Here is a 17,208-nt window from a genome sequence, read left to right as displayed (position 1 = left end):
TGGCAAAGTCAATGCGACTATCGAGCATCTAAAGCTAGTCCAACAACCACTGGCAAGAAAACTTTTGAAGCTTTGAGGTGAGTCAACTGGCTTTATCAAAAGCTTAAAAAAAGTCAGTGGCAGGGAAGAGCCCTAATTTGGTAATAAATAAACTGGCTTGATCCTTGTATTATATTCACTGTTGGAATTCAGTGCTTCAAATCCACTTCCATAATATCGTCACACACAAGCTGTATAAGTTCGCAACTGTACTATGTGACTATCATATGTGTAGTAGTGTAAGCATGTTTGGAGCAAGGAAGAGGTTTTAGCTTACTTGGTGTTAAATGAAAATAACAGCTGAAATTCTTTAATTCATTTTATTTTTGCATGAAATGATTGGATATGGAGAGGCAAACTGATAAATGAAAAAGAGGGGACGCCACTCTAGCACTGACTTGAGACTGAACTTATCACAAAAAAGAGCAAAAAAGGTAAACTAAGTTAGACGTGGCACATGCACGTGCACTCGCACAGACGGCTCACAAAATCTCACGAAACAACATTGCAAAGTCATTCTGATATGAAACCACATTTCTGCAATAGATAACATTCTCTATCCAGCAGACTCGGTGAAGGTTGGTTGGTGCATGCCGTTTATTTCTTATTTAAATAGAGAGGCTTTGACAACCTCCCATGTTACCTTATCATCGAGTATGAAAATGACTGCAGAGCAAGGTGGGAATAGATCATACATTTAAGCTGTGGCTCTCTCTAAGCCTTACATTCAAGCACCAGCCTGACTGTCTAGTAGAACGCCACCCATACGATAAAGGAATGTGGTGTACAACACCCTGTTTACAGGGCACAAGCTGCATGTCATGTTTTGCCTCTGTATCAAGTGCTTTATGCGCCGTTGTTAATGCCGAGGTGCTTCTGCAAAGCAGGACATTTGGCCCTTAGTTTATTCTTTGCTTAAAAAAAAAAAAAAGCCACGTTGACGCCAGGACGGGCGGCATCTTTTTCAAGTGGTGTAAAAATTTGTACATATATTAAACAATCACAGAGGGTCATGTCTTGAGCTACCTGTTTGCCAGCATGCTTGCACTTGCCTTCCACCTTGGCCAACCTTAGAGCTTACTGGGCAGTGGAGGCAATCACTGAATTTTGATGCACTGCACCTTAAAACTTGTGTACCTGGTTATGAACACTTAGTTGCATGAAGTGCTCGCACGTTAACAGCAGAGCGAATACACAACTTAGCAATGACATTTTTCAGGAGATTGGAATGACAGGAATTAAGGATGAGCTGGGTTTTTCACAGAATAGAGTAAATACATCCTGCATAAGTGGGAGTTATGAAAAGAAATTGGCACATTTAGGCACTGAATCGTGTTATCTTGTGGCATTTCAAAGGTAAAGTTTAGTTCTAGTTCTTGCTGCCTAAATAGCTTCAAGACATTTTCAACAGTGCAGTTCAAGTTGTCCCCATTCACAAACACCAAACAATCATCCACGTAGTGTAAAATTTTACTGGCATGGCCACATAGTTTTTTTAAGGCCTTATCTTCGCTACAAATGCAAGTTGACATAATCCCGAAAAAATTTGTTATGAACAGGTTTTTGTTATATCTAAATTTAGCACGAAAATTGAGAAAAGAAACACACAAATGAACAAAGGGGAAACTGAAGGTCGAGTTCACCCAAAAGATTTTTTTTCAGTAAAAAACTGTTATTATTTAGATAGCACTTAAATTTTTGGCATCATGTTTTGTACAAAGTCCAAATCGATTACTTTCCCCTGTGCAGAAGACCAAGTGAGCCGGCCCATTCCCATTGCAGGAAAGGCACATGCAATAATATTGCCCTAAATGCTCAAGCAGTAAGGAAACACAACCTGGCTTGAACGAGCATGAAGAAATGCTGGGAAGAAGAGAGGGGGGGGAGGCAGCTCAAGTGGCAACAGTTAACTTGAGTTTTAAGGGGGGCGGGGTGGTAACAATCGCATTTATAGAAGTGCATCCTATTTTTGCAAGCATAACCATGTTGTGCTTTCAACACAAAGAGACTATGCGAAAAGAGCATTTCTTTCTGGAGCGGCGGTATTTTCTTCTAGGAGCATGTTTTCTAGAGTTACACCATTAAACCCCCTTAAAATGTAGCTGCCAACCTTACTTCGTATAACATCACAGTTTTTAGGCTCACATTCATTGCTTCCCTTGCAGTGAAACTGATGATGGGCTAGTGGCTACACGCTATACCATCGGTGTCCAGACATGGCCTCCAAATTGTTTGTCCGAGAAGTCTGTAGTATAGCGAACCCGCGGTGGGGGCACAAGGCATGACAAGTCTACTTCTGAAGATCAGTCGTCGTCGTCTCGGTAGTGACAACACGGTTGTCCGCTTGAAAAAAATTACAAAGCAGAACCTTGTTGACAACCATGATGTAATGCCACAGTTTTATTGCAGTAGCGTAGCGATTTTATGAACACTCTTAGTTGATTTTTGTTGTTGCCGTCATCGCCCATATATAGATATATATATATTGTGATGTAACGGTGAAGGCAACCTTTATTAGGCCCAGAAGACACGATGAAGCGACCACGCCCAAGGCACAGAACTCAGACAAGCTAAGTCCCCACAGCAGATGAAAATGACGACCACTCATGATGATGAATATGTGTAAAGAAAGTAGATGTGCTTAATGAATGCCTACACTAACTCCCCCCCCCCCCCCCCCCCCCCACGTGAAAGCAGTCATCCTGATCGCAGTTCTTTGCCGCAGTTTAAAGCAAAGATGAACGCCGTATGAAAGGCTTCATGCGGGATACGTGGACTATTTCTGCTGCTCTGTAGCGGCGGTCCGTTGGAAGAAGAATGGGTGCCACACGATAATTCACAGGAGACGTTTGCTCCAAGACAGTGTAGGGGCCAATAAAACGTAATTGAAACTTCTCGCACAGTCCGGGAGTGCGAATGGGTGTAAAAAGGAGGACTTCGTCGCCAGGGCTGAAAGACACGGCACGATGAGAGGCATCATATTCAAGCTTGCGATCCTGTTGCTTGGCTTCAGTGTTGACGGGAGTCAGCTGGCGGCAATGAAGTATACGAGACACGTATTCTTCACTTGAAGATGAACCTGGTTTGACAGGCGCAGAGAAGAACGAAACATCGAGGAATGAAGAGGGGAAGTGACCGTGGACGAGGTAGAACGGCAAGTGACCGGTTGTGCCCTGTACAGAGGTATTATACGCAAAAGTGACAAATGGCAAAATGGTGTCGCAGTTTCTGTAGTCGGGTTCGATATACATCGCTATCATATCTGACAGTGTACGATGAAAGCACTCAGTCAGGCCGTTCGTCTGAGGATGGTAACAGGAGCTTGTTTTGTGTGTAGTGCCGGATGCCTTGAGCACTTCTTCGACGAGTTCTGAAAGAAATACTCTTCCACGGTCGCTCAGGATTACACGAGGAGCTCCGTGTCGAAGGATTATTGCTCGAAGGATGAAGTCGGCCACTTCCGAAGCTGATGCAGAAGGCACGGGAGCTGTTTCGGCGTAGCGGGTCAGGTGGTCGACAGCTGTAACTATCCATCGATTGCCCGTGACAGTCGTAGGAAGCGGACCATACAGGTCAATGCCAACTACCTCGAAATGTTGCAGGGGACACAGGAGCGGTTGTAATTGTCCACTTCGAGTTGATGTAGGTAGCTTGCGACGCTGACAAAGGGCGCATGAGGCGACGTACTTCGCGACACAGGTGGACAAGCCTGGCCAATAGTAGTGACATCTTATGCGGTCATACGTTTTCTGGAAGCCCATGTGTCCAGCAGACATGTCGTCGTGTTATGTCTTGAGGGCTTGCGCCCGAAGAGAGCGAGGTAGAACGAGCAACCAGCGTTGACCATCAGGGTGGTAGATATGACGGTACAGGACGTGGTTGTTGAGCTTGAATTGAGTCAGCTGTTGGCGAAGACGGGCGTTAGGGGGCCGGCAAGTCCCGTCAAGACGGTCCATGATGCGGCGACAGTAAGGGTCAGCACATTGGTGAGATAAGAACAAACCACACTCGCTTGGAGAAGTTGGGTCCACAGTAGCTAATGACGAAACATGTAGAGAAGAGATGGCCGAAAGCTTCTCGAGTGCGGCAGTGGCGGGTTTGTTAAGTGGCTCCGAAGAGAGCGGGCAACGCGAAAGTGCGTCGGCGTCTTGATGCTTGTTTCCCGACTTGTATGTGATCGTGAAGTCGTATTCTTGTAAGCGAAGAATCCAGCGACAAGTTCTTGATTGTTGAGAGCCAGCACAAGGGTTGATGGTCCGTAACCACAGTAAAGTGGTGGCCGTGGAGATAAGGTCGAAACTTTTGTATCGACCATACGACCGCTAGGCACTTCTGTTCGGTGATGGTATAATTCTTTTCGGCAGGGGTCAGTGCACGGCTCGCGTATGCGACGACTTTCTAACGTGAAGATTTGTCTCGCTGTAGGAGAATTCCACCAATGCCTCGACCACTAGCGTCTGTATGCAGGAGCGTAAATGCGGTTTCGTCGAAATGGCAGAGGACTGGTTCGGATGTGAGTGCACACTTCAGCTGGGCAAACGCCGCTTCACATTCAGGAGACCACACAAAGGTGACGCCTGATCCGAGCAACTTGTGCAATGGTGAAGCTATTGAGGCGAAGTCTCGAATGAATCGGCGAAAATAAGAAGCGAGGCCGAGGAAACTGCGCAAATCTTTGGCTTTTTCAGGACACGGGAAGTGTTGAGCAGCGGAAATCTTGTCAGGATAGGGACGAAGACCGCCCTTGCTTACGATGTGGCCTAACACTTTAATCGTCTTGCTCGCAAAACGGCACTTCTTGGTGTTCAGCTGAAGGCCTGCATTTGCAAGGCACGTAAGAACTTCGTCCAGTCGTTGCAAGTGCTGAGGGAAGGTTGACAAATAACGATATCGTCTAAATAGCACAAGCAACTCCTCCACTTCAAGCCTCATAAAACTGTGTCGATCATCCGCTCGAATGTGGCTGGAGCATTGCAAAGGCCGAATGGCATGACGTTGAATTCGTACAGCCCATCTGGTGTTGAAAACGCTGTCTTTTCTTTGTCATCCTCGTGCATGGGTATTTGCCAGTAACCTGAACGCAGGTCTAGGCTTGAGAAGTGCTCAGCACCTTGCAGTGAATCCAAAGCATCGTCTCTGCGCGGCATGGGGTAAACATCCTTGTGGGTAATCTTATTAAGTGCTCGGTAGTCCACGCAAAATCACACGGAGCCATTTTTTTTCCTTACTAAAACAACAGGGGATGACCAAGGACTCGCGGAGGGACGTATAATGTTCCGTTTCAGCATATCGGCTACATTTTGTTCAATGATCTCACGCTCGGACGAAGAGACGCGATATGGTTGACGGCGTACAATGGAAGTGCCATTGTCTGGATACGATGTCTAATAATGGACGTCTGTCCCAGAGATGAGGAATGGGCATCGAACAATCTCCTATGCTTTTGTAGCAAGGCAAGCAACTCATCTGTCTGTGAAGAGGTCAGTTCTGGACTGATAGTCACAGCAAGAACAGAAACGCTTGATGAACGTTCCATAGAAGGAAGGTCAGAACACGCTGGCATAAGCGGGACAACAGAGACAGGTTGTGAAGCGTACACAACCGGTTTCGCCAGCTTCCGTTTGCGGTGCCTCAACCCCGGGCTCTTGCTTGACTTCTGCTTCACCGGCAGCGAGTCCCGTGCTGTCAGTTTCTCTTCCTCTCAACTGGTCATAATGCCGGCGATGATGTTCGCCGTCGGCGGCCTTGATGGTTACCATGCGGTGGCCTTCGGGGGTCTGTACGACGCCAGCCTTCCACCTGGCTCCTGTCTCGTAGTTCCTGTACCAAACAGAGTCTCCAACTTGGCGAGTGGTTCCGGGGTGCTCCGTATCTGCGTGAGAAAATGGCCGACATGACACGATGTTATCCAACTTGCATCGAGGCTCAAAACCCAGCAGCATGAACGCTGGCGTTTTCCCGCTGGGCAGAGGGGTGCGGCGATACTGTAACAGAATTTGGTCTAATCGGCCTTGCAGTGTGCCTCTAGCGTTCTTGCGCAGTCCCAGTTTAATCGTTCGCACTGCCCTCTCTGCTAAACCGTTGGACTGCGAATGATAAGGCACGGTGCGAAAGTGGCGAATTCCGTTTTCATTCATGAACGACTGAAACTGCGCGCTAGTGAACTGTGGCCCGTTATCGGAAACCACGGTTCGGGGCAGGCCAAACCTACTAAACATTGATTGTAAGGCTTCGATAGTTCGTCCCGCGCTGGCTATCTTCACTGGGCTCACCTCTATCCACTTCGTGTGCGAATCAACCGCGATGAGCAACATATGTCCGTCAACCGGGCCGGCATAGTCTACGTGCACCCTTGACCACTTTTCCTTGGTTTCCGGCCATGGCACAGGTTCCTTGGCAGGTGTGGCATGCTGCTACACTGCACACATACAGGGCAAGTGTTTACCACACGTTCAATGTCCCGATCCAGCCCAGGATACCAAAATATGGAGCGCGCCAACTTCTTCATCGACGTCATCCCTTGATGAGTCTCGTGCAGCATGCGTAGTACGGAATTCCGGGCGGCGACCGGAATTATCGCTCGGTGGCCCCAGTAGACAATGTTATTACTGCACACAAGTTCGTGTTTTTTGAAAAAGAATGGACGTAAGTCTGGTTTTGATCTCGGTAGTTTTCTAGGCCAGCCGTCGCGAATATAGACAGCGACTTGCTTGAGGGTGCTATCTGCTTTTGTCGCCCGGGCCAAATCACTAGACGACATCAGGGTGGTGTCTAGTTGCTCAGCAAAAAGTACGTACTCACGGGCGTCGTTATTGATGGACTCCATGGTACTGGCATCGTGCTGGTAGCTTGCCGGAAGGCGGCTCAGGGCATCAGCTACCGGAAGGGTTTTTCCTGCCTTGTACTCGATCGTGTACGTGTAGCCGCTGAGTAATAAAGACCAACGTTGGATCCGTGCTGCTGCCAGAGCAGGTACGGGCTCGTCCGGGCTGAGCAGTTGCAAAAGTGGCTTGTGATCTGTAATTAGCGTGAAAGTATTACCCAGTAGGTACTCACGAAATTTGGTCACCCCAAAGACAACTGCCAGCGCTTCACGCTCAATTTGTGCGTAATTCCGCTCTGCGGCAGTCAGAGTGCGCGACCGAAATCCAACTGGCTTCGCTTCTCCGTTGACCCGGTGGTATAAAACAGCCCCAATGCCGTAAGACGACGCGTCCGTTTCTAACACGAGGGGCTTTTGCGGATCGTAGCGCGTGAGGAACTTGGCGCCTTTGACGAGGCGTTTCGTTGCTTCGAAAGCGGCCTCTTGTCTTGCTCCCCACTGCCAACGGGCGTTTTTCTTTAACAGTTCATACAACGGTGCGAGAACAGTGGACAAGTTGCCAAGGAATGCATGGTAATACGTCACAAAGCCGATGAATGACTGCAGCTCTGCCACACATGTGGGCCTGGGCATTCCTGATACTGCTTCAATGTTCTCCGCTTTCGGCAAAAGGCCATCTGCGCATATGCGGTGCCCAAGATACTCAACTTCTTTCTTCCGTATTTTGCATTTGCTTGGGTGAAGCTTCACACCGTAGTCCCGTAACCTCTGGAAGACTTCGCGCAATTTTTTCGCAGTTGTCTTGCTTCTCTGCCACAACCACGTCATCCAAGTAAACTTGAACACCCGATATTCCTTGAAGGATGGCTTCCATGCGTCTCTGGAAAATTGCTGGGGCGGACGCTACACTGAAAGGGAGCCGGTTGAAGCAGAATAGTCCTTTTTGCGTGTTAACGACTAGAAGCTGCTTTGCGTTCTCATCTAGAGGTAGCTGACTGTAAGCGTCCTTTAGATCGATTGTAGAGAACACTTCGCCTCCACTTAAGCTAGCAAAGATGTCTTGAATTTTGGGCAACGGATATTTTTCCGTGTGGCAAGCAGCGTTGACTGTTACTTTGAAGTCACCGCAAAGTCGTATGGACCCATTTTTCTTTACTACCGGAACAAGAGGCGTTGCCCAGTCAGCGCAAGCAACTGGTGTCAAGATTCCTGTCTGAACGAGACGATCTATCTCTTGGCTAACGGCTTCTCTCATCCCGTAAGGCACGGCACGTGCCTTAAAGAAACGAGGTACGACACCTTCGCGCAAGCGTAACTCAACGGGTGGCCCTTTGATTAAACCTAGCTCTTCCGAGAACAAGTCCGGAAACTCGTCTAACAACTGCTGCACTTGTAAATCGTCCTTAGTAGAGGATGGCTTACCGGGGGCAGCCTTCATTCCGACGGCGAGAACCTGCCTTCTGTGCTGTTCGAGGGCTTTGATGACGTCCCGCCTACACAGATCCGGTCGAGAGCACCCCAGCACCACCAAGGTAGCGTCCAGTGTGGTCCCGCCGTACGTCACCGAGATATTGAGTTGACCCTTGACGGGAAGTTGACCGAGGAAACAAGTCAGTTGCAAGGTAGTCTTCTGGAGCCGAGGCCAAAGGTGACGGTATTTGGTGTAGGTAGGCCATGTGATGATTGTCACGGGGGAACCGGTGTCTACTTGCATTCAGAGGGCCACGCCGTCCCATTTCATGGTGCGATAAATTGGCTGGACCATGTTCACCAATGCCACTTGCAAGTTGAGCAGAAATTGTTCGTAGTCGTCATTATCAGACCACTGACTTTCACAGTGGAATACTTTGTTTTGCCGGGACTGGTGCTGCTGGCACACACGGGCTAGGTGTCCTTGCCTCTTACAAGTGAAGCATTTAACAGAACGGAACTTGCATTTTTCCGCTGTATGACCACTTTTGCCGCAGCATGGGCACGTCCCTTCGTGCCGCCAGTCTTCCCTGCTCGCCGACTCTCGTAGTGACGGATGCCTAGTTGGTTGGCCTCTGCGCTTCATCGTCATAGCGTGCACATTGTCCGTGTTTTGCGCGCTGGCCATGTGGTCCACGTTTGCCGCTGTCATCTCTGCTGCATGCGCTGCCTCTTCCGCCTCCCTCAGCGTGAGTTCCGCTTTTGCCAACAGCTGCCGACGGACACTAGCGTCGCGCAGGCCGCAAACAATGCTGTCCCTTAGCATCCTGTCGAGGGCGCTACCGAAATTGCACCTGCTTGTAATCTTTCGCATTTCCACAAGAAATTCATTTACCGACTCTCCTGCAAGCTGCTTCCTTGTGAAGAACTTGTACGATTCTGCGATTTCGTTGCACGCCGGAGCAAATCGATCACCCTGGAACTTCACAGCGTCTTCGTATTTCAGGTCCTGTATCTTCGCCGGCGCGCATCGTGCAGCCAATAAATCCACTGTCTTTGTGCTCAACGCCGTGACCAAAATTGCCGTGCGTTTCTTCTCGTCCGTGACGTCGTGAACCTCGAAGTATGCTTCCAAGCGTAGCCGGTAAGCCTCCCAGTTGTCCGCCTCCTCATCAAAACCCGGTGGGCCCGCGTGCGCAGCCATGGTCGCAGTGCAACCAACAGTTCGACCGCCTCATCGCCACTGAAGCGTACAGACACGAATGTACAACAGTGAACAATGTTTATTGGGAGCGAGGCTTTTTATAGCCTCTGAAGGGTATGCGCACACAACGTGCGCAGTGGCAGTGACATGTGCAAATGACGATGCATCAGAAGTCATACTCATGTAAACGACCCAAGCGTCCAGACAAGTTCTTCAATGTGGAAAGCCATCATCAAACAAAAGTGATGCTGGGTCCGGGTAAGATTATCCGTATAGGGAAGAAGACGCACGTACGAAGTGATTTTATTGACATTTCGGCCGTGGGTCCGGCCTTCATCAGAATTCTGATGAAGGCCAGACCCACGGCCGAAACGTCAATAAAATCACTCCGTACATGCGTCTTATTCCCTATACGAATATATATATATATATATATATATATGAGATATAACAGACAGTAATGCCAAGGAATGTACAGGGGAAGTTATTAACATTAATGGAATGTAAATAAGAAGAAAGAAAAGTGGATGAAAAAATTACCAACTGTAAGCAGGAATCGAACCTACGACCTTCGAATTACGCGTTCGATGCTCTAACCACTGAGCTATTACAGCGGCACTCCCACCATCCACTTTTTTGGGTTTATCTGTGAATTTAGAAGTAGGAGCGACAGTCAGCGCCATCTATAAGCCAAACAACGAGTGTGAGAACACTCTTATGCGCATGTTTGGCGTCACGTAGCACGTGAACTTATTATGAGCGGGCAGCTGATTAATTGTCCCTCTTATACAACCTAAACACACCAAGTCTGCCAGTACGAGACCCTCGTTCAATGAAATAAGGGAAAGAAGTGTATACCTAAGGGCTCGTTTTTTCCGTGTTTTTAACACAATAATAATGAGATATAACAGACAGTAATGCCAAGGAATGTACAGGGGAAGTTATTAACATTAATGGAATGTAAATAAGAAGAAAGAAAAGTGGATGAAAAAATTACCAACTGTAAGCAGGAATCGAACCTACGACCTTCGAATTACGCGTTCGATGCTCTAACCACTGAGCTATTACAGCGGCACTCCCTCCATCCACTTTTTTGGGTTTATCTGTGAATTTAGAAGTAGGAGCGACAGTCAGCGCCATCTATAAGCCAAACAACGAGTGTGAAAACACTCTTATGCGCATGTTTGGCGTCACGTAGCACGTGAACTTATTATGAGCGGGCAGCTGATTAATTGTCCCTCTTATACAACCTAAACACACCAAGTCTGCCAGTACGAGACCCTCGTTCAATGAAATAAGGGAAAGAAGTGTATACCTAAGGGCTCGTTTTTTCCGTGTTTTTAACACAATAATAATGAGATATAACAGACAGTAATGCCAAGGAATGTACAGGGGAAGTTATTAACATTAATGGAATGTAAATAAGAAGAAAGAAAAGTGGATGAAAAAATTACCAACTGTAAGCAGGAATCGAACCTACGACCTTCGAATTACGCGTTCGATGCTCTAACCACTGAGCTATTACAGCGGCACTCCCTCCATCCACTTTTTTGGGTTTATCTGTGAATTTAGAAGTAGGAGCGACAGTCAGCGCCATCTATAAGCCAAACAACGAGTGTGAAAACACTCTTATGCGCATGTTTGGCGTCACGTAGCACGTGAACTTATTATGAGCGGGCAGCTGATTAATTGTCCCTCTTATACAACCTAAACACACCAAGTCTGCCAGTACGAGACCCTCGTTCAATGAAATAAGGGAAAGAAGTGTATACCTAAGGGCTCTTTTTTTCCGTGTTTTTAACACAATAATAATGAGATATAACAGACAGTAATGCCAAGGAATGTACAGGGGAAGTTATTAACATTAATGGAATGTAAATAAGAAGAAAGAAAACTGGATGAAAAAATTACCAACTGTAAGCAGGAATCGAACCTACGACCTTCGAATTACGCGTTCGATGCTCTAACCACTGAGCTATTACAGCGGCACTCCCTCCATCCACTTTTTTGGGTTTATCTGTGAATTTAGAAGTAGGAGCGACAGTCAGCGCCATCTATAAGCCAAACAACGAGTGTGAAAACACTCTTATGCGCATGTTTGGCGTCACGTAGCACGTGAACTTATTATGAGCGGGCAGCTGATTAATTGTCCCTCTTATACAACCTAAACACACCAAGTCTGCCAGTACGAGACCCTCGTTCAATGAAATAAGGGAAAGAAGTGTATACCTAAGGGCTCGTTTTTTCCGTGTTTTTAACACAATAATAATGAGATATAACAGACAGTAATGCCAAGGAATGTACAGGGGAAGTTATTAACATTAATGGAATGTAAATAAGAAGAAAGAAAAGTGGATGAAAAAATTACCAACTGTAAGCAGGAATCGAACCTACGACCTTCGAATTACGCGTTCGATGCTCTAACCACTGAGCTATTACAGCGGCACTCCCTCCATCCACTTTTTTGGGTTTATCTGTGAATTTAGAAGTAGGAGCGACAGTCAGCGCCATCTATAAGCCAAACAACGAGTGTGAAAACACTCTTATGCGCATGTTTGGCGTCACGTAGCACGTGAACTTATTATGAGCGGGCAGCTGATTAATTGTCCCTCTTATACAACCTAAACACACCAAGTCTGCCAGTACGAGACCCTCGTTCAATGAAATAAGGGAAAGAAGTGTATACCTAAGGGCTCGTTTTTGTGTTATTGTGTTAAAAACACGGAAAAAACGAGCCCTTAGGTATACACTTCTTTCCCTTATTTCATTGAACGAGGGTCTCGTACTGGCAGACTTGGTGTGTTTAGGTTGTATAAGAGGGACAATTAATCAGCTGCCCGCTCATAATAAGTTCACGTGCTACGTGACGCCAAACATGCGCATAAGAGTGTTTTCACACTCGTTGTTTGGCTTATAGATGGCGCTGACTGTCGCTCCTACTTCTAAATTCACAGATAAACCCAAAAAAGTGGATGGAGGGAGTGCCGCTGTAATAGCTCAGTGGTTAGAGCATCGAACGCGTAATTCGAAGGTCGTAGGTTCGATTCCTGCTTACAGTTGGTAATTTTTTCATCCACTTTTCTTTCTTCTTATTTACATTCCATTAATGTTAATAACTTCCCCTGTACATTCCTTGGCATTACTGTCTGTTATATCTCATTATTATTGTGTTAAAAACACGGAAAAAACGAGCCCTTAGGTATACACTTCTTTCCCTTATTTCATTGAACGAGGGTCTCGTACTGGCAGACTTGGTGTGTTTAGGTTGTATAAGAGGGACAATTAATCAGCTGCCCGCTCATAATAAGTTCACGTGCTACGTGACGCCAAACATGCGCATAAGAGTGTTTTCACACTCGTTGTTTGGCTTATAGATGGCGCTGACTGTCGCTCCTACTTCTAAATTCACAGATAAACCCAAAAAAGTGGATGGAGGGAGTGCCGCTGTAATAGCTCAGTGGTTAGAGCATCGAACGCGTAATTCGAAGGTCGTAGGTTCGATTCCTGCTTACAGTTGGTAATTTTTTCATCCACTTTTCTTTCTTCTTATTTACATTCCATTAATGTTAATAACTTCCCCTGTACATTCCTTGGCATTACTGTCTGTTATATCTCATTATTATTGTGTTAAAAACACGGAAAAAACGAGCCCTTAGGTATACACTTCTTTCCCTTATTTCATTGAACGAGGGTCTCGTACTGGCAGACTTGGTGTGTTTAGGTTGTATAAGAGGGACAATTAATCAGCTGCCCGCTCATAATAAGTTCACGTGCTACGTGACGCCAAACATGCGCATAAGAGTGTTTTCACACTCGTTGTTTGGCTTATAGATGGCGCTGACTGTCGCTCCTACTTCTAAATTCACAGATAAACCCAAAAAAGTGGATGGAGGGAGTGCCGCTGTAATAGCTCAGTGGTTAGAGCATCGAACGCGTAATTCGAAGGTCGTAGGTTCGATTCCTGCTTACAGTTGGTAATTTTTTCATCCACTTTTCTTTCTTCTTATTTACATTCCATTAATGTTAATAACTTCCCCTGTACATTCCTTGGCATTACTGTCTGTTATATCTCATTATTATTGTGTTAAAAACACGGAAAAAACGAGCCCTTAGGTATACACTTCTTTCCCTTATTTCATTGAACGAGGGTCTCGTACTGGCAGACTTGGTGTGTTTAGGTTGTATAAGAGGGACAATTAATCAGCTGCCCGCTCATAATAAGTTCACGTGCTACGTGACGCCAAACATGCGCATAAGAGTGTTTTCACACTCGTTGTTTGGCTTATAGATGGCGCTGACTGTCGCTCCTACTTCTAAATTCACAGATAAACCCAAAAAAGTGGATGGAGGGAGTGCCGCTGTAATAGCTCAGTGGTTAGAGCATCGAACGCGTAATTCGAAGGTCGTAGGTTCGATTCCTGCTTACAGTTGGTAATTTTTTCATCCACTTTTCTTTCTTCTTATTTACATTCCATTAATGTTAATAACTTCCCCTGTACATTCCTTGGCATTACTGTCTGTTATATCTCATTATTATTGTGTTAAAAACACGGAAAAAACGAGCCCTTAGGTATACACTTCTTTCCCTTATTTTATATATATATATATATATATATATATATATATATATATATATCCCTTATATATATATATATATATATATATATATATATAAGGGAAAGAAGTGTATACCTAAGGGCTCGTTTTTCCGTGTTTTGACACAATGAGATCTAACAGACAATAATGCCAAGGAATGTGTAGGGGAAGTTATTAGAACAAATGTAATGTAAATAAGAAGAAAGAAATGTGGGTGAAAAGCTAACCTATCGTGAGCAGGAAACAACCTACCTGCTCACGGTAGGTTATTTTTCCACCCACTTTTCTTTATCTTATTTACGTTACATTTGTTCTAGTAACTTCTCCTACACATTCCTTGGCACTATTGTCTGTTAGATCTCATACATAATATATATATATATATATATATATATATATATATATATATATATATATATATATATATATATATATATATATATATTGAAATATGGCGGTTCAGCTGATGCTTTATTCAACCAAGAGCAAGATGGCGCCGATGATGAAGAGGAATGGAACGAAGACTGATGATGGTTATTTATTTATTTATTTATTTATTTATACATACTGCAGCCCCCAATTTGGGGCTATGGCAGGAGTGAGCATTTACAGAATGAAAAAAAAATAATAATAACAAACAAACAGATCAACAGAGCAAAAAAACAAAACAACACTTAACGCAAATCAGCAAGGGCAAGTAAAAAATTTTCCAGCGGAAGGGAGCGAATATCACCGGACAATTGATTCCACATTTCGGCAGTGAAAGGAAAAAAACTAAATTTGAATGTGTTAGTTCGGCAATGGTAAGGCTTGATATTAAGGTGGTGATTACTTCTAGTTGTGGACGGCGAGGCAAATGAGATGTAGGTATTGTGGGACATGCGATAGACCAAGTTAATAAAACAGTAAAGCAGTTTCATAGAATCCTTTAGACGGTGCATGCGTAATGTGGTTAGTTGAAGAAAAGACAGGGCAAGGGAAGGTGAAAAGTAGCGATCATAGCGGTTACAAATAAATCTGATAGCTTTTTTTTGAATGGCCTCAATTCTATCGATTTCACCCTGCTTGTGTGGATTCCATACAGGGCATGCGTAGTCAAGTATAGGACGAATCAGTGTTTTATACATTAGTAATTTAGTGCTTTTGGGGGATTGGGACAGTGTTCGTCTTAAATAACCTAACTGTTTTAAAGATTTTGTGCAGATAAAGTTAATATGCTGAGACCAAGATAAATTGCTAGAAAGAACAACACCAAGATATTTGTATTCTGTTACTTTTTTTAAGGTGGATCCGTTAAACGAGTACGTGAAGCAGGAAGGGGACTTACTATTCGTGAAAGACATAAGCACAGATTTGTTAAAATTTATACTCATTTGCCAGGTTGCACACCATTCACAAAATTTAGTAAATGAGTCATTTAGACGATAATGGGCTTCAGGAGAGTCGATGGGTTCATACAAAACACAATCATCCGTGTACAGACGAATTTTACAGGTGACGTTATTAGGCAAATCGTTTATGTACAGTAGAAACAGTAACGGGCCAAGTACAGAACCTTGTGGAACGCCTGAATTAACACTAACAATGTCGGAGTCGGTTGAGTTATAACAAACGTAATGCGAGCGCTCAGAAAGAAAATTAGAAATCCAGGTAACTAGTTGCGGGTTGTTTAATATGGCATTTAATTTGCATAGTAATTTAGAGTGAAGTACAGTGTCGAACGCTTTCGAAAAGTCGATGAATAGTGCGTCAACCTGATTGCCAATGTCCATATTACTAGAAATGTCGTGCACGAATTCGGTTAGCTGCGTAACAGTACTATAACTTCGTCTGAATCCATGTTGGAAGCTAGACAACAAATTGATAGATTCGAGAAATGCAATAATATGTTTGTATATAATATGCTCTAATAGCTTGCAGGAATGAGGGGTAAGAGAGATGGGTCTGTAATTGCTGAAAACTTGCTTGTCACCAGATTTATGTAAAGGTACTATTTTGCCATTTTTCCAAGATCTGGGAACGGTTCCAGATTTTACGGATTTATTGAAAATTATTGTAAGGTATTGAGAGGTCCAAAGGGAGTAGCGAACGAGAAACATGTTGGGGATACCATCGAGTCCATTACACTTTTTAGTGTCCAAATTAAGTACGAGATTTAACACGCCCTCTTTAGTGATCGCTACATCATTGATTGGAGACGTTGGATTCAAGGTGGAAAAAGAAAGAACAACCAGATTGTCGACTGTAAAGACAGACTGAAAGAACGAGTTAAAATTGTTTGAAATTTCCGCCGGATCATCAATGATTCTATCATTTATTTTGAAAGAATTACAAGAAGCATCGCGAGGCAGGACCGAGCGCCAGAACTTGCGGGGATTGTCGGATAGTAAACTTTGAAGTTGAACACGAAAAAAGAAATCTTTAGCTATATTTTGCTGCTCTCGAAGTTCCCTCTTGGCCTCAGTAAACCTGATAATGCTTTCTGGATTGCTCGATGATTTGCAGCGCCGAAGTCTTCGGACTTTACCAGATAAGTGTAAAAGATCGCGGGTCATCCAGGGAACATCAGTGTTTTTCTTTTTAGTCTTTGTAGGGATAAACTCTGAAATGCATGATTTTACTAGATTTTCAAAAGTGGTAGTTAGTGTATCAATGTCTCCTGAAGCACTGAGTAGCACAAAGTCATCGTACGCATCCGCCAAAGCGTCTAAAACAGAAAGGTCATCCGCACGTTCAAAGTCAGGAAACGAAGTGAAAACATATCGCGGTTTATTGATTACGCATGCGAGGGAAACGAGAACAGCCTGATGGTCAGACAGGCCACCAATTATTTCATAGTCAAAGCCTTTATCCGAAAGGTCGGAGCTTAAAAATACGAGATCGAGAACAGCATTCAACCTGGTGGCACCATGAACAATTTGAGTTAAGCCGAAAGATACTGTAAAGTCTATAAGTTCCTTGCAAATATTACTTTCGCGACCATCACACGTAAGAGAAGGCCAGTGGATACCTGGGGCGTTAAAATCGCCCATGCAAATGAAGTTCGACGCACTAAAATTGCGCTCGTACATGAAGCTATTAAGAATCTGTAATGTTTCAATACTCGAGGCAGGAGGCGGATAGAAAACGCAAACAA

At 44.8% G+C, this 17,208-nt stretch overlaps 1 protein-coding gene across 1 annotated transcript in view; it reads left to right on the top strand.

The window, feature by feature from the left end:
* pyd (zonula occludens-like protein polychaetoid) overlaps positions 1-17,208 on the top strand; it is a gene marked incomplete at its 5' end in the record, with an annotated part of 754,603 nt that overhangs the window by 668,976 nt on the left and 68,419 nt on the right. The window lies entirely within an intron of this gene.

The sequence above is a fragment of the Rhipicephalus microplus genome, chromosome 4, assembly GCF_043290135.1.
Source record: "Rhipicephalus microplus isolate Deutch F79 chromosome 4, USDA_Rmic, whole genome shotgun sequence".
Classification (NCBI taxonomy): Eukaryota; Metazoa; Arthropoda; class Arachnida; order Ixodida; family Ixodidae; genus Rhipicephalus; species Rhipicephalus microplus.
This window is presented reverse-complemented; position numbering and strand designations above follow the sequence as displayed.